The following is a 16,877-nucleotide window of genomic DNA, read 5'->3' on the forward strand; positions in this document are numbered from 1 at the left end:
TAGGTCATTCTGGACCCCAACCCCATTCGTGAACTTGATGAGGGTGATTGCATCCAGCTTTGCCTCTCCCCTCCCCCCCTGCCCCCATCCCCTACTACAGATAGGTTGTGGACAAATTGGAGAGAATCCAGGGGAGTGTAAACGAACACTCATCTAGATCATTAATGAAGATGTTGAACAAAACCAGCACCAGGAGTGACCCCTGGAGTACTCTGCTTGATACAGCTTTCCTAGCTTAGAGTCCATTGTTCTAGACCATATTGTTTAATTTGCCAGAAAAGAATACTATCAAAATATGTACTTTATTAATGTCAACAATATATCACATTCACCACTGTTCCCATATCCACAGATCCGGTTGTATCATCATCTCCATATCCACGGAAGACAATCTGGTTTGTCAGGCATGACTTGCCCTTGGTGAATCCATGTTGACTATTCCTGATCACTTTCCCCTCTTCCAAATGCTTCAAAATTGATTCCTTGGGTATCCTCTCCATGATTTTTCCAGGGATTGAGATGAGGCTGACTAGTTTATAGTTCTCTGGAGCTCCTTTTCTTCCTCGTCTTGAAGACGGGCACCGTATTTGCCTTTTTTTAGTTGTCTGGGATCTCCCCCAATCACCAAGAGTTTTCAAAGACAATGGCCAATAGCTCTGCAATTACATCAGCCAACTCTCTCAGCACCCTCGGATGCATTGGATCTAGCCCATATTCTTGTGCATGTCCAGTTTTTCTAAATAGAACTTAATCTCTTCTTTCACTATCGAGAGATGCTCACTTCCTCCCCATACTACCCCATGTAGCAGTTTGGGAGCTAACTTTGTAAAGATCGAGGCAAAAAAGCATTGACTATGTCAGCTTTTTTCACATCACCTGTCATTAGGTTACCTTTCCCATTCAGTAAGGGTCGCACACTTTACTTAACTTCCTTCTTGTTGCTAACATGCCTATAGAAACCTTTCTTGTTATCCTTCACATCCCTTATAAGCCATGATTCCAATTGCATGCAGGCCTTCCTGATTACAACTCTGCATGCTTGAGAAATGTTTGCATGCTCCTCCCTACTCATCTGCCCAAGTTTTCATTTTTCATTTTTAATCTTCCTTTTTATGTTTAAGCTTACCAAAGATTTCTCTGTTAACCAAGCTGATCACCTATCATATTTGCTATTCTTTCTGCACATGGTCCTCTTACATTGTAGAAAGGTACATAGACAGAGGTGTGTGAGGTAGCTTGCACTGCTCCTTTCCTCATATGCGCCACTGGCAACCAAGAACTGCAACTCCGACTGTTGTTCTTAGGGCTGCTTTATTAGCCTTATGAAACCTGGGCTCACCTAGATCAGTAGAAATTGAAGGTACCTGGAAATCAGTATATCAAAGGATTTGTCCCAGAGTTCATAAAAGTGTCAGTAAGTAAATTAAAGTTCTAACAGTGTCTTAAATCATTGAGAATTTGATCTGTGAAAGTAGAACATTATATCACATTGCTTGTAATCAGCATTCTGTTTACAGAAGGTGGGGTAACATGCTGTTTACAGAAGGTGGCAAGAATATCAAATATGGCAGGTGGCCATATGCCATATTAATATTCATTAATATTTCAATAAGTAAATGATTGCTACAAAGCCCATGATAAAAATAAAGGAGAGACAGTCATCAATATAATTGATTGTATTTGGATGAAGCAAATTATTTATATGTTCTTTTCTTGGATCTAACTTCTAAAGCATTTTCAGCCTTCACATCATTTAAATGACTTGTACTGGTGAACACTTTAACGCCAGCTGGTCTGTAGAGTGAAGGTGATAGAACATTGCTATCCTCAATTTAGGCAATTTAAAAAGAGAATATTTCACTGAAGGTAATTTTACACCTCACCTTACGAAGCTCACTTCTTTTCCTTCAACACCTCCAGTGTGAATCAGCTGCAACTCCAGAAAATACCTACTTTTTTTCATCAAATATGAATTAATTTATAACAATATGTGCATACACACACACGCGCCTTTATACATTAGAACTCATTGTTTAGTGCTTAGCTCAACAAATAAACAATGCTTGCAACATTCTGCGTTGTGACTGCTACAAAAAGTCATAGATCTGGATTCTACTTGTTCAATAGAAAGAATTGCGAAAAGTTGCAGAAACATTTTTGGCCAAGATTTACAGTTGCATACTATAGAAAAGCTCTTTAGAAACAGAGACTTCACAAATAATTTTCAACAAGTACTCATGCAGTTCTTTGCTTAATTCGAGAAGTAAAAAATGGGGAAAATTGTAATTGTTAATTACAAGCATAAAGGCAGATGAGAGCTCCTTCCTATTCCAGACTTGGCAAATGTTAGCTTTTTAAAATTGACTTTTCCTTTTTTCAAATTTGGAAACAAAAAATCCTTCCTGAATTGAGATGTCTTCCCACAGGTTGCAACTCTATAGCTAATTTTTATAGCATATTGTTTAGTGGTGGAAAGTGTGTTAAATAAATTCAGAGAAGCACCTTCCTGGACATTTATTCAGAGTATTTCACTAGTTCCAGTAACTCTCTCCCCTCTTCACCATGTCCCATATCTTCTACCTTCCAATGTTCCATTTCCCAATCCTGCTTTCCTCTCTAGTTACCACTTTCTTCTGTATGACCACAAATAGATCCTTGATATACAATAGGCTCCACCATGACCAAATCAGTGTTTCTAATTTTAAATGGATTTTTGTGCTCCCTTTCCATATTCCCAGGAGCAGGGTTGGCAACAGACTTCTCTGGGCCCTAGACAATTTAGGGGAAGGCTTGGCTCTGGGCCTCCTGGAAGGAGGGGGCCTCAAGCAAAAGAGAAGAGGGTAGGAGATAGCCTCCTCCCTGGACAGCACTCAATGCCTCCTGGACTGTGCCACATGGGGATCCAGAGGTGATTTAAAGGTCCCAGAGACCCAGGCCCCTTTAAATCTCCATGTCCCAGGCCAACTGCTCCTTTTACTCCCCATCATTGGAAAAAGCCATCCCTAGGGGTGTTCAGTGCCCCAGACATAGGTGCCAAGTTTAATCTGCTGGAAGAGGGGCTCCTCAGTAGCTCCATCCAAGGCTCCTGCCATTGTTCAGGAGGTATTGGGAGGAGGGAGAGGTTCTGATAGTATAATTGCCAGTGGCTATCAATCAGTACTCCAGCCCTGAAGTGTGCCCCCCTCCCCAAAGTGCAGGACCCAGGGCAGTCACCCCAATTTACTGTGCACAAGGGACAGCTGGTCCAGGAAGCTTCCTGATATTTCTTAAAAACTAATGTAAAGAGCAGCATCCGGAGAAAGCAATTTTTAGTGCACAATGTGTTTTACTGGTTCCACAAAATACAGGAAGTTAAACTTTTAACGATAGATAGATAGATAGATAGATAGATAGATAGATAGATAGATAGATAGATAGATAGATAGATAGATAGATAGATAGATATTATTTTGGCTGTGTCTAAACTATACAGTTCTATCGGGAAAAGATATGCAATTTGCATATCTTTTCCCGATTCTCTTTTCGGAAGAGGCTTTTCCGACATTTAGCCCATCCAGGGATGCTGAAAAAACACATCTACTTTTCTGAAATTTTCTTCTGGAAAAGCAGACGCATTCCTTGGAAAAACTCTGCAGTCTAGACATAGCCTTTGATACCATCCCCAAAACCCGCTTTAATCCTCTCAAACTTCCAGACCTTCCCCAACCATCACTATGCCACCTGCATGTTCTGGTACTCATACATACAATGGTACTATCTCATCAAAATGTCTTATATTTACCATTTTCTCTGGATGTCTGCCCTATTAAAATCTAATTCTCTTCAGCTTCTCTGGTTCACAGTTCACTACACTCTGCAGAAAGCCTGCATTTCATATTCTTTGAAAAACACTGATGAGCCAACTGCTGTCTGTCCTCCTTTGCTCCTGACATGATTTTAGTTCAAAGCGGTTTAACTTTTGGATGAAAGTTCATGTAATATTATTTTATGCAAATGTTTTTAGTTCATCCCTGTCTATACTTATAATAATGGAAACACAACTTTCGTGGCATAAAAGCCATCACCTCAATAATATGAATTCTTAAAACAGGATTTAAAAAAAATAAAAAATGAATACATTTTCAATGCTCCATATGTGATAGAAATAGCCAAGGCTAAACTTTAAGAGTAGAAATACTGTTAGATGGAGTACAGTAAAGTTCAAAAATTACCAACATGTAGTATCTGGTGACCAAGAATAATGGTTGCAACAACAGAATGTGGCTTGCTCTCTAACAATGTACACAGCTCTGAAATCCAAAACTGTTCCAAAATAACATTAGTGGTTTAGCTGCATTAGCAGGCTAACTTACCGGTGCTTATTTTCTTTATCATATTTACTATTTGGTAGAGTTAATGCAAAACATTACTCACTCAGTGGGGGATGTTGGCTGATGGAGAAACTTGGAAAGTCTAGTGATTACAATGTGGAATCAGGAATGCATGGTGCACAGACAGAAAAAGAAAAATAATGTAGTTTATATACAAATAGTAGCATCAGTCCAGTGTAAACTTACTGTTACTCATTTCAGATGACCCAGAGTCAACATTTTAATTTTGCTACATTAATTGTAGAGTGGGTCAGAGATAATGGTGACACAATACTTCCAACAGATGGCAGACTTGCCAGGCTCCCTGAAGAGGTGTGGCCTCAACAGAAGGAGCAGGGCTGGGAGCTATCCTCCCCCCCACACCAAACCTTCAGTGCTTCTGGAAACATGCCACCTGGGGCTCTGTCAGCAATTTAAAGGGCAGTTGCAGTAGCAGTGGCCAAAAGCACCAAGCCCTTTTAAATCACTGGCCCCCAGAACAGTTGCCCTCTTTGCCCCCCTGTTGCTGGGCCTGAACACATGAAAGATCCAGAATACAAATGACAGGGAGGAAACTTTCTCTGCTCTCTTCCAGATAAGACATTTTCCTTATGCACAGCTTTGCTACTCTCCCAGATGGCCTACTGGCAGGTGCATCTTTAACTACATTTAGTCTGATGAAGGCCAATATGCTTCATATTCTCATATGCGGGAAGATTTGCTGCAGTGGTGTTTCATTTGATAAAATTACCTGATTTCAGCACTCTGCACTTAGAATGATAGGTGTGGAAGAGACCTCAGGAGGTCACTGAATCCAACCCCTTGCTAAAAGCAGGACTGATCCCAACTAAATCAACCCAGCCGGAGCTTTGTTAAGCCGGGACTTAAAAACTTCTAAAGATGGAGATTCCGCCACCTACCTAGGTAACCCATTCCAGTGCTTCACCACCCTTCTAGTGAAATAGTTTTTCCTAATATCCAGCTTCTCATATTTAGACCCATATTATGGCAGCCATTTTCCATGTGACTTAAATGAATGAAGAACACAAAAGAAAGGAGAATTAATAGGAGGCAGGTTGAAGTGTTAGTAAACAAGTACCTCTTCTATATGTCTTACACATTCGGGCTTGAGTGCTTACTCTCCTTCACTAGTTCCTAGTGTAGATGTTTCTTTCAGCTCTAGGAACAGGCTTTTCAAGAATTGGCTGCAGTAGCATAAATAAATCCGGAAAGTTAATCTGAGAGAAAAAACAGACAAGCTGTCATTTGCTGAGTGATAAGTAAAACTGGGAGAATAAAAACCTTAGAGACAAGGCACGATAAAGCTGTCAACTGCCACTCCAGAACAGCAACTGTAGTAGTCATGAGAGCAGCCATGACAGTTAATATCTGTATCAGATTGTGAAAGACCATTCACATACTGATGGTTTGAAGATCAGCCAAATGCAAGACATCAGCTAGTCTGAGTATTTAAAGAAACTGGGTGTGGTTGGAATACAGCAAGGCCTAGGGTCTGTTACAATGATATATACCACAGGACTGAATTTAAAGAAAGGCAGAAACTAAGAGTTGGGTCTGATGTAAGGTGAGATTCAAAAGGAGGTTTTGAAGGACCCCAGTCTGTGAACCTGCCCCCTAGTTTCCAATGAGAATGATGGGAAATCCAAGACATCAGGCAAAACTGGGTGAAATCACACAAGATTGGGAATATTGAGAATAAGTGTAGAGGCTTCACCCTGTGAGGCCTTAAAAAAACTTTCCCCATATAATGAGGAGATTAGACAGTCCAGCATCTGGTTGCTAAGCCATCTTTCTTTCTGTACTGAAGTTGTGATAGGAATGTTGTTCAATATTTCTCTGTTGCAAATTTTATAAAGAAAATGTTCTAAATATCAGGAGAGTCTTGTGTTACCTCCTGTCTCTGTGAATGCTTCCATACTGTAAATGTGGCCCTCTGACAGGGGTTTCTGAGCAACAGCAGCTCCATGATATACATCCTCTGTAACACCAACACTTCATTAAAAATGGTGAAGTAGTAAATTTTGGGATTTTGCAGGTCAACTTCCTCTTTGAGATATTGGAGAGTTAAATATTTTCTAGCATAACTCATATGTACAGTTGTATATTTGTGGTTCCATGTAAATAGGATTGGTGTACCACCAATAATGCCAATTCCTTTCTTGCAGAAACCTCAGTGAAGGCTTGGAAGCTGCTCTTTTACGCTTGTCTCTCTTGGACTGTGTGGACAAATCACCGCCTACTGGTCAGGTAGGGGGGCTCAGTGAACTCCTTCATACCCTGGTCAGGTCCCTAACCAATATTCCTGGTCCCGGGACCAGTAGGTGGGTGTGATCACCCCCTCTCTGTGGAATACAGGGAGGGGGGGATTCAGCGGACCCGCCATCTATGTCCTGGCTTAGCCGGGGGGCCCTGTGCCCTAAGTTTGGCCCCTCCGAGAGGCTAGCCTGGCCAGCCCTCTCCTGGGCATCTGGCTGGTGCAACAACACGTTTGCGTGCGTTCCGAGATGGAGGGGGTTGTGAGGTAAAGAGGTAGTGGGAAGGGGACCTGGGCCCGCCCTCTCTCTGGGTCCCAGCACGGGGCCCTAAGTGCAGGGGCTCACCATCGCCCCTGCACGGCTGATGTGTGGGTCACTCCCGTAACACGGCTGCCCACGGGCAACACAAGGACCCCACCCCGGGCTGCTTCCTCCCTATCTCTCGACCCCGGGGCCCGCCTGCTAGCCCCTGTGCCTACCGGGAGTTTGCTGCTCAGTGCTTGGGGCACTCCGCGGATGGTTCTCCTGGAAATCCATTCCCTCTTGCCTTGTCCCGGCCAAGTCGCTCCCTTCGTGGACGGCAAGGGTTGTCCTGCTCGACCTCACGTCCTGGGCTGGCCGTCCGCCGGCTGCGGGGGCCGTCCCAGGGGCCCCTGGGCTGGGGCCGGGCCACCTGCCGGTCTCGGGTATGCACCCGGTCTGTCCTTTGCCCCGGTCCTCCTCTACTTGCTATGGAGGAGGTTGCCCTCCTCCTCTATGCCGGCGGGTACTTTTGAAAGGGCCCGCCGGTTCTGACGTGGTCTGAAGGTCCCGCCCCCCCCGGTGACATGGCGGCTTCCCCGGCCACGTCCCCGCTGCCACTTACGGCGCCAGCCCCGCCTTGCACCACGCTGTGGGAGGGGCCTGCGGCCTCCCTAAGGTGCAGGCACAGTGGCAGGTTCTGGCCCCGCCATCATTCTCCGGCAGCCCCGGGGCGCGAGGGTGTTCGACCCGTGGCCCCGCTCATTGCCCGGCGGTCCTGGCTGTCCAGCGTGCGGGCCATTGGCAGCCCGTCACAGACTGATTAACACAATCTTCATTTTCCCTGCTTACCCCTAGAAACCTAATGTAAAACTGCTCACTCAGGACCATGTAGTCTTAAAAGGTGGCCTGGCTATTAACCCTTCTTTTGTGCAGAAGTTCTATTGTACAAACAAACCTCAGGCAGCCCATCCCAATAAAAGGAAGGGCTTTCACCCACACAACTCCCTTCATAATAGAGAGTGGGATAGAGAGTACGCTTATTAAGTTTGCAGATGACACCAAACTGGGTGGGGTTGCGACTTCTTTGGAGGATAGGGACATAATTCAAAATGACTTTAGCAAGTTAGAGAAATGGTCAGAGGTAAACAGGATGAGGTTTAATAAAGAGAAATGCAAAGTGCTCCACTTAGGAAGGAACAATCAGTTCCATACATACAAGATGGGAAGCGACTGTCTAGGAAGGAGCATGGCGGAAAGGGATCTAGGGGTCATAGTGGACCACAAGTTGAATATGAGTCAACAGTGTGATGCTGTTGCAAAAAAAGCAAATATGATTCTAGGTTGTATCAACAGGTGTGTTGTAAGCAAAACTCGTGAAGTCATTCTGCCGCTCTACTCTGCACTAGTTAGGCCTCAGCTGGAGTACTGTGTCCAGTTCTGGGCGCCACATTTCAAGAAAGATGTGGAGAAATTGGAAAGGGTACAGAGAAGAGCGACAAGAATGATTAAAGGTCTAGAGAACATGACCTATGAAGCCAGGCTTCATGAACTGGGCTTGTTTAGTTTGGAAAAAAGAAGATTAAGGGGGGACATGATAGCGGTTTTCAAATATCTAAAAGGGTGTCACAAGGAGGAAGGAGAAAATTTGTTCCTCTTGGTTTCTGAGGACAGGACAAGGAGTAATGGGCTTAAAGTGCAGCAGGGGAGGTTTAGATTGGACATTAGGAAAAAATTCCTAACTGTCAGGGTGGTCAAATATTGGAATAAATTGCCAAGGGAGGTGGTGGAATCTCCCTCTCTGGAGATATTTAAGAACAGGTTAGATAGACATCTGTCAGGGATGGTGTAGACGGAGCTTGATCCTGCCTTGAGGTCGGGGGGCTGGACTCGATGACCTCTCGAGGTCCCTTCCAGTCCTATTATTCTATGATTCTATGATAATTGCATAGGAGCAATTACTATACAGGATAGCTTTCTCTCTTTCTGTACAGAGTTTAATCTTCGATGTATGCACATTAATAATTTGTAATATTCATGACATTAGTACTTTTTCCAATAGTAGCAGGAGCCAGAAACACTTGTAATAAACATAATGCTAATTTAAAATATAATTGAAAAAATATTCATTGCATATGCATGGTTGCCAATTATCAAACATTATTTCTGCCTTAGCAAAAATCTATTTTTCATTTAGTTCTTCAGAGTCAGGCAGATTGCTCTTTTCCTTCAAAATTCTGTCGATTCCAGAGTTTTAAAGCCAAGTTTTGTACCCATTAAATGCAAACACTGACTATTTCTAATTGTAGCACAGCAAGCAGTTGTTTTATGTAACAAAGTAAATAAGCTTTTCCTTTACCACAGAGAAGGATGGTGCGTGAGACACTGGTAAAGTAAGCACAGCACACTGAACAGTGTGTGAACAACAGTTTGGCTGTGAAAGAGAAAAAGGATCAGTAATGTTCTTAGTTCTGGCTTTGGGGCACAGTGAAAAGGTAGTGGGAGGGGACTATTTCACACAAACTTTCTATTCTCACAGAAAAGCCTATGGTTATGCATGGAACTGAAAGCATTTAAGAAGGAAAAAACAGAAAAAAGGGAAACATTAAGTGGGCAGATCATCTAGCAGTGCAGATCTATTTTTGCAAAAACCCAAACACAGCTATACATTGATTTTTCTTTGAAACTTTTAGACCACCATTCCTTTCTCCTTATCTGCATAATTGACATCTTCATTCAATTTCAACCAGCTGTTATGTGAATTTGTAATCATTTTATTTCTTTCTGGGTAAGGCTTAATCTTTTGAACTCAAGGAATAATTATTATTGCAAAGTAGTTTTCAGTTTCCAAAGAGAATGCTTTAAGGTCACCACTGCTTCTAGTTTCTCTGGGAAGGAGGACAATAAAGTATTTGTTGATGCTGAAATGTTGTCAGTTCCAAGGACATTGGCTCTCTCTCTCTGCACTATGTTCAGCATATTGAAGCGAGTTATATGAACCACATCAAAAAGCTTTAAACTACTAGTATTTTGCTGCTTTTTAGTATCCACAAGCTAACTTAGATCACTCTAGACTAGGAAATTTATCTATATTTTTGGGCAACTTCCTAAAAGCATAAGATGACCCTCAAATAATTTTGGAGTTTATTCTTCTTCCTTTTTCTCTTATTTGTTATATTTTACAATATTCATCTTAGCACTGCACGCAGTATATATTAAAAAAGGATGGAAGTGTGATTTTCATATTCATTTTCCAACAGGGGATCTGATAAGTACCAACACAAGATTTCTAAAAAGTATCCCTTCTGCATTTACTTAGTGGATCAAGAGGTGAATTATTCACAGTGGCAATGCCTTTGAAGTTCAAAGTTTAATTTCTCTTGGAACAAGGATTTAAATATTAAAGTTTACCAACTGGAAAGAACTGAGCTCTAAAGAAGCTTTTGCAACATTTGTTGCGACATTTTTGAAATTTTAAAACTATCAACTTTAGAAATGAAGAACAAACAAAAAAGAAACTACAATCAAGTTGAAAAACATGATGGAGCATAGTGAAAATTCTATAAATAACAAAGCAAGGGGAGGAATCCATTCCTGCAGCAGGACTGCATTTGTTTGGTATTATGTCACTCTTTCATCTCTCCTACAGTGGGGGGGATTGCAGAACCAATCTGGCCTCTGTTGCCCCAGGAGGTATAGAGGCAGATGGGAATAACCAAGGTTTAAAAACCTCCTACCATATCCAAACATGGAATGTTCCTTGCATCAGTGTCTCCTGCAGATCTAGTACAGAATTAATTACAGAAACTTGCCTACATTAGGGGAAAATCATTTGGGCAAGAATTTATAGTCCTTTTCTGCTGGTGGAGTTAGCGGACCTGGGACTGCTGGGCAACCATGACCTCGGCTCCAGCTACCTAAGGATAAAAAAAGATGGAGGCTTATTAACTGGCATGGATGAATAAATCAATCAATCCAAGAAAGGGAAACACAAGAGAGACTGGTTTTAGCGCTTGATCTTGTTCTTAAAGGCTTTTTCCTTAAAGAGGGCTTTCTTTCTGAGGTACTGAAGGTCCTCTTGATACAGGAAAGTAAACTAAAAGCAAAGCGTTTCCTGGTAATAGAGGAAATTTACCCCCTGTATAGCTCAGGGGTATCTTCTTCTCTGTTGCTTCTGTCTCATTATTCCCAGAACTTGTCAACTACATATGCAGTATTTAGCCCCCTAATTTGAAGAATCACTTTAATGACTTCCTTCAAAGCTTTAATCAATGTTGCTCCATAATTCAGTCAGCATATTTCATTAAGTCAGTTGCACTAGGACTTTTTGGCATGGTTGGTTACCATGGGGATGAGATGAAGACCATGATAAGTTCTTAGTGCTGCTGCCAGCAGCAGAGCATGCCACAGAATTAGGTTAATTAGTGCCTGATCCAACATCTGTTAAAGCCAATGACTCCCACTGACTTCAATAGGCATTAGGGAAGGCCTTGATGAATAATTCCCTCAATAAATGTGGCTTCTACATTTATGTGTGGCATGTCCAAAAATGGATCAACATTTTATTTTATTCTATTTTATTCATTAATCCAATTTAATTGAAATTGTGATTTCTTTTTCAAACCTGAAGATTTCCAACAAAGAGTTGTACGAGAATTTGATAATCAATGTTCAAAACGTAACCTGTTAGCTGTGACTGGTAGTATAAATTATATGATACCTCTTCTCTTTCCATGAGCAAAACCCTTCAAATCAAGGAGAATGATCTGATTCTGAACTGGAGCTCTGAGGCTGTCAAGGAGAGGCAGTTGCTAAGTATAACTTGGAAATTTTATTTTATTTTAATTATTTACTAATTTTTCTGATCATCATTGCTAGGAGATTTAAGCTACTGTAAAATGTATTGGATGGATGAAGAGGTTACATTTAATTTTCTTATATTAGACTGTGAATTCGATAGCTATGTATAGACTATGTAGAATTTTTGAAAGAGGAAATTTGCATATCTTCTTCCAATCTCACTTTCAAAAGAGGATCTTTCAAAAGTGAAAGTAGTCTGGACATGGGGTTTTAAACAAAACACACCCTTTAAAAAAAAAACCACGTAAACCTCCTTTTTTAAAGATCAGGTTTTTTTGAAAAAGGAAGTTTTTTTCCAAAAAAATGCATCCAGACTACTTTTACTTTCTAAATATCCTCTTTTAAAAGTGAGATCAGAAGAAGATATGCAAATTTCCATTGAATTTGCATATCCTCTTTCAAAAAAACCCCATAGTTTAGATGTGCCCTTAGTCTCATTGCAAAGGGTTTGGTCAAATATTTAGCTATTTAATGTAAGTCTCTCCGGGTATGCTAATTCGAAATAGGGCTGCAAATGTAGGCATTCGAAATTGCAAATCAAGCCCGGGATCTAAATATCCCGTGCTTGATTTGCATGTTCCTGGCTGGGCGCCATTTTTTGAAATTGACAAGCCCAGAATAACTGCCCGCGTCTAAACGCAGCAGTGAAACCGGCGTTTGAAATAAAGCCCTAGTTCAAAATACCTGTTAAACCTCATTGCAGGAGGAATAACAGGTATTTCAAACTAGGGCTTTATTTCGAATGCCTGTTTCACTGCCGCGTGTTATTCCGGTCTTGTCAATTTAAAAAAAAAAAGTGGCGTCCAGCCGGGAACATGCAAATCAAGCACGGGATATTTAGATCCCGAGCTTGATTTGCAATTTTGAATGCCTACATTTGCAGCCCTATTTCGAATTAGGTTGCAAGTGTAGACATACCCTCCATGCTAGGGCTCTACTGCAGAGTTTGGTGATCCCTGTCCTATTTGAATATGTTGAGCAGTATCTCATCTCATATAAAATATACCAAGTGCCTTGCTTTTACTGTTCTGTAGTCACTGACAGAAGATAATGGCATTCTTAGTCCTAGCTGTGGAGGGTAAGATCAAATCCATAAATTTGCCATTTGGCTGGCTGCCCTTTTCACAAGTCTTAAGAACCCTGTACTTGTAGACACTTAGGGTATGTCTACACTACAGCGCTAATTTGAACTAACTTAATTCGAACTAAGCTAATTTGAACTAGTGCATCTAGACTAAAGAAGTAGTTCGAATTAGCGTTTTGCTAATTCGAACTAGCATGTCCACATTGAGTGGACCCTGAATTGAGGTTAAGGATGGCCAGAAGCAGTGCCGGCAAGGCATCAGATTAGGACTTAGAGTGTGGAGCTGCTGTATCAGGCTAGCCGAGGGCTGTGCTTAAAGGGACCCGACCCCCACCCCGGACAGACAGTTCTCAGAGGTTCCCCGCTTGCAAAGCAGTCCTGGCTTGGAGTGCCCTGAGTGCCCACACTCGGCACATCACAGCACTCGGCCATCAGCCCGGCTGCACCTTCCGCACGCTGCCATCCGGAGGGGGGGTCAATCAAGGGGCTTCAGGAGAGCTTCCACCCCGAGAAGCCCGCAGAGCCACCCCAGTCCTCCCCATCGGGGGCTTGTACCCCATTCCTCCCTCACCTCCTTCCACTTACCTCTCCCTAGCCCCCCTTCCTGATGTACAAAATAAAGGACACGTGTGTTCAAAAATAGAAACTCTATTGAACAAAACTCGGGGAGACTGGGAAAAGGAGGTGGGAGAGGGGAAGAGAAAGGGTGGGAGAGGGGAGGGCAACTACAATATCAGGGGTTTGGAACAGGTCCCATATGAAGAGAGGCTAAAGAGACTGGGACTTTTCAGCTTAGAAAAGAGGAGACTGAGGGGGGATATGATAGAGGTCTATAAAAGCATGAGTGGTGTGGAGAGGGTGCATAAAGAAAAGTTCTTCATTAGTTCCCATAATAGAAAGACTAGAGGACACCAAATGAAATGAATGGGTAGCAGGCTTCAAACTAATAACAGAAAGTCGGGGGTCTCAGTGGACCACCTTGATTTGCATGCAAACCTGCTCCTGGGTGGCCAGGCTGGCAGCTCTCCTGCCCTAGATGGCCACTTTCCTGTGCCTAGTGCGGAAGTTGTGGACGAGGTCCACGATGTCTGCACTGGACCAGGTGGGTGCCCGCCTCTTGCAGTCCTGGGCAAGCTCCCAGGAGCCGCCAGTCTACTCCTGGGAAGAGGGGGAGGGCTGTGAGGCATCAGGTGGCTGGCTCGAGCCATGCCAGGTACAGGGTCTGCTGGCTGGATGCTGGCAGGCTTGCACCTGGCATGGGCATCGTAGCCAGCCCGTGTCTCTTTAAGGGGTCCGGGGCCGGGAGGGGGGCAATAGAATTTCCCTGGTGTTGGCCAGAGTGGCCACCAGGGAAAACTGGGGAGGGCTAGCCTCCCACTAGTTCGATTTAAGGGGCTACACACCCCTTAATTCGAACTAGTAAGTTCGAACTAGGCTTAGTCCTCGTGGAATGAGGTTTACCTAGTTCGAACTAAGCACTCCGCTAGTTCGAATTAAGTTCGAACTAGCAGAGCGCTAGTGTAGCGCCTATCAAAGTTAATTCGAACTATCGTCGGTTAGTTCTAATTAACTTTGTAGTATAGACATACCCTCTGACTTCAGAGCTGGGGCAGGCAGCTCATGCCCTATCCCCAGAATATATTTCATGACCCCAGATGGACAGGCCCCAGTTTGAGATTTGGAAATCACCCAATTTTCTACCTAGGCTACCTCTCTCACACTGGAACAGGCAGCTGCTGCCTTCATAGAATCATAGAATCATAGAATAATAGGACTGGAAGAGACCTCAAGAGGTCATCGAGTCCAGCCCCCCGCCCTCAAGGCAGGACCAAGCTCCGTCTACACCATCCCTGACAGATGTCTATCTAACCTGTTCTTAAATATCTCCAGAGAGGGAGATTCCACCACCTCCCTTGGCAATTTATTCCAATATTTCACCACCCTGACAGTTAGGAATTTTTTCCTAATGTCCAATCTACACCTCCCCTGCTACACTTTAAGCCCATTACTCCTTGTCCTGTCCTCAGAAACCAAGAGGAACACATTTTCTCCTTCCTCATTGGCCGTGTCCAGACTCAGGGGTTTTTTCGGGAAAAGTAGCCTTTTCCCGAAAAAACTTCCCCTGCGTCCAGACTCAAGCCGCGTTCTTTCGAAATTATTTCGAAAGAATGCGGCTTTTCTTTCGATGGCGGTAAACCTCATTTCACGAGGAAGAACGCCTTCTTTCGAAAGTTCCTCTTTCGAAAGAAGGCGTTCTTCAATGTAAAGAGGCCGTCTTCGAAAGAGAGCATCCAGACTCACTGGGTGCTATCTTTCGAAAAAGCGGATTTCTCTTTCGAAAGATCCGCCTGCAGTCTAGACGCGATCTTTTGAAAGAGGCTCTTTCGAAAGATGCTTTCGAAAAAGCCTCTTTCGAAAGAAGCCTGCAGTCTAGACATAGCCTTTGTGACACCCTTTTAGATATTTGAAAACCGCTATCATGTCCCCCCTTAATCTTCTTTTTTCCAAACTAAACAAGCCCAGTTCATGAAGCCTGGCTTCATAGGTCATGTTCTCTAGACCTTTAATCATTCTTGTCGCTCTTCTCTGTACCCTTTCCAATTTCTCCACATCTTTCTTGAAATGTGGTGCCCAGAACTGGACACAGTACTCCAGCTGAGGCCTAACTAGTGCAGAGTAGAGCGGCAGAATGACTTCACGAGTTTTGCTTACAACACACCTGTTGATACAACCTAGAATCATATTTGCTTTTTTTGCAATAGCATCACACTGTTGACTCATATTCAACTTGTGGTCCACTATGACCCCCAGATCCCTTTCCGTCATGCTCCCTCCCAGACAGTCGCTTCCCATCCTGTATGTATGGAACTGATTGTTCCTTCCTAAGTGGAGCACTTTGCATTTCTCTTTATTAAACCTCATCCTGTTTCCCTCTGACCATTTCTCATAACCTGTCTCTAACCTGATTTTTGGGGCAGTCACTTCAGCTCTCAGCACCGCTGTTTCTCTTCTCACCAGTTTTGTCTGTTTAGATCAGCTCTCATCCTGAATGTGGCCCAGTTAGAGTACAGCTAAACTGAGAAACTCCACCTGGTCCAGGGAAAGTGTTTGCTCTTTCTGCTTTTTGTTCCACAAGGGAGAAGGGGTTTTTTGGAAGAGGGTGTTTGTCCGAAATTTAGCCCAGTCTAGGCATGCCAAATTTTGGAAGAGCCTCTTCTGACAAAAGTCTTGGAAAAAACATATGCAAAATGCGGAGCCCATTTTGCGTATCTTTTTCTGATAGATCCTCCCAGTCTAGCCATACTGTACAGTGGCGGCCCCGCTTTGTACTTTAAATAAATCAAAATTTACTACTCTGGTCTGTCAAGGGAGTAGGGCTGGCTGAGGGGGAGACAGCATCTTGCAACCTACACCAGTGCTCCTGCCAGCAGGCGGCTAGTGAGTGGAGCTGTGGGTATGATTTTCAGGAGAGGCTCTGGACATGGAAGGGGAGGAGGTGTTCACTGGGAACTAAAGGTTTGCTGGGGTGCTGCTGCAGCCCCAGGTTTAAGTGGGGCTCCTCTTCTGGCCCCTCTTCTTGAGTCCTGGCTCCCAGACTCCCCCAGGTGCTCTACTCCTGGTGCAGTACCAGTAGTCCCGGCTGCCTGACCCTGCAGAGTGGGGTCCAGGGTCCAACCAACTGATTTCCAGGTCCGTACGGCAGGTTCGGGACTCTGGCTCTCCAGCCCATGCCCAGGGTTCTGCTTCTGGCCCTGTTGTGGAAAGGTGTAGCAATGGGTATAGGACAATCTGAGTATTTTGGAGGGAGGCACTGTAGTTCTTAACCTGCAGCCAACCTGACACACTGAGGGCTGCAGATGCAGCCCACAGTGATAAATAGGTTTAGAACTGCTGATTTAGACTGTAAACTCTTAATGGCACAGACTCTCTCTCAATATGTGTTTGCACAGCGTCTAGCAAAATAAGACCCTGATCTGGGGTGGCATCACAAGGCATGACTAACACAAAAAAATACATTTAAAAAACTCTCAGACAGACCATTGATGTAGAAATAATATTTTAATATTG

At 43.5% G+C, this 16,877-nt stretch overlaps 1 long non-coding RNA gene across 2 annotated transcripts; it reads right to left on the minus strand.

Moving 5' to 3' along the window:
* Window positions 1-304: 304 nt before the first annotated feature.
* On the minus strand, window positions 305-7,439 carry LOC112547235 (uncharacterized). Of its 2 annotated transcripts, XR_016349470.1 has the most exons (5): window positions 7,105-7,439; window positions 5,449-5,587; window positions 1,884-4,452; window positions 1,127-1,364; window positions 305-656 (listed from the first exon to the last, which is right to left on the minus strand). It is a non-coding gene; the product is annotated as an uncharacterized LOC112547235 (long non-coding RNA). The 2 variants fall into 2 exon arrangements; XR_016349469.1 differs by having other exon boundaries at window positions 1,884-5,587.
* Window positions 7,440-16,877: the final 9,438 nt, after the last annotated feature.

This window comes from Pelodiscus sinensis, chromosome 4 (assembly GCF_052426305.1).
Source record: "Pelodiscus sinensis isolate ZL-2025 chromosome 4, ASM5242630v1, whole genome shotgun sequence".
NCBI lineage: Eukaryota > Metazoa > Chordata > Testudines > Trionychidae > Pelodiscus > Pelodiscus sinensis.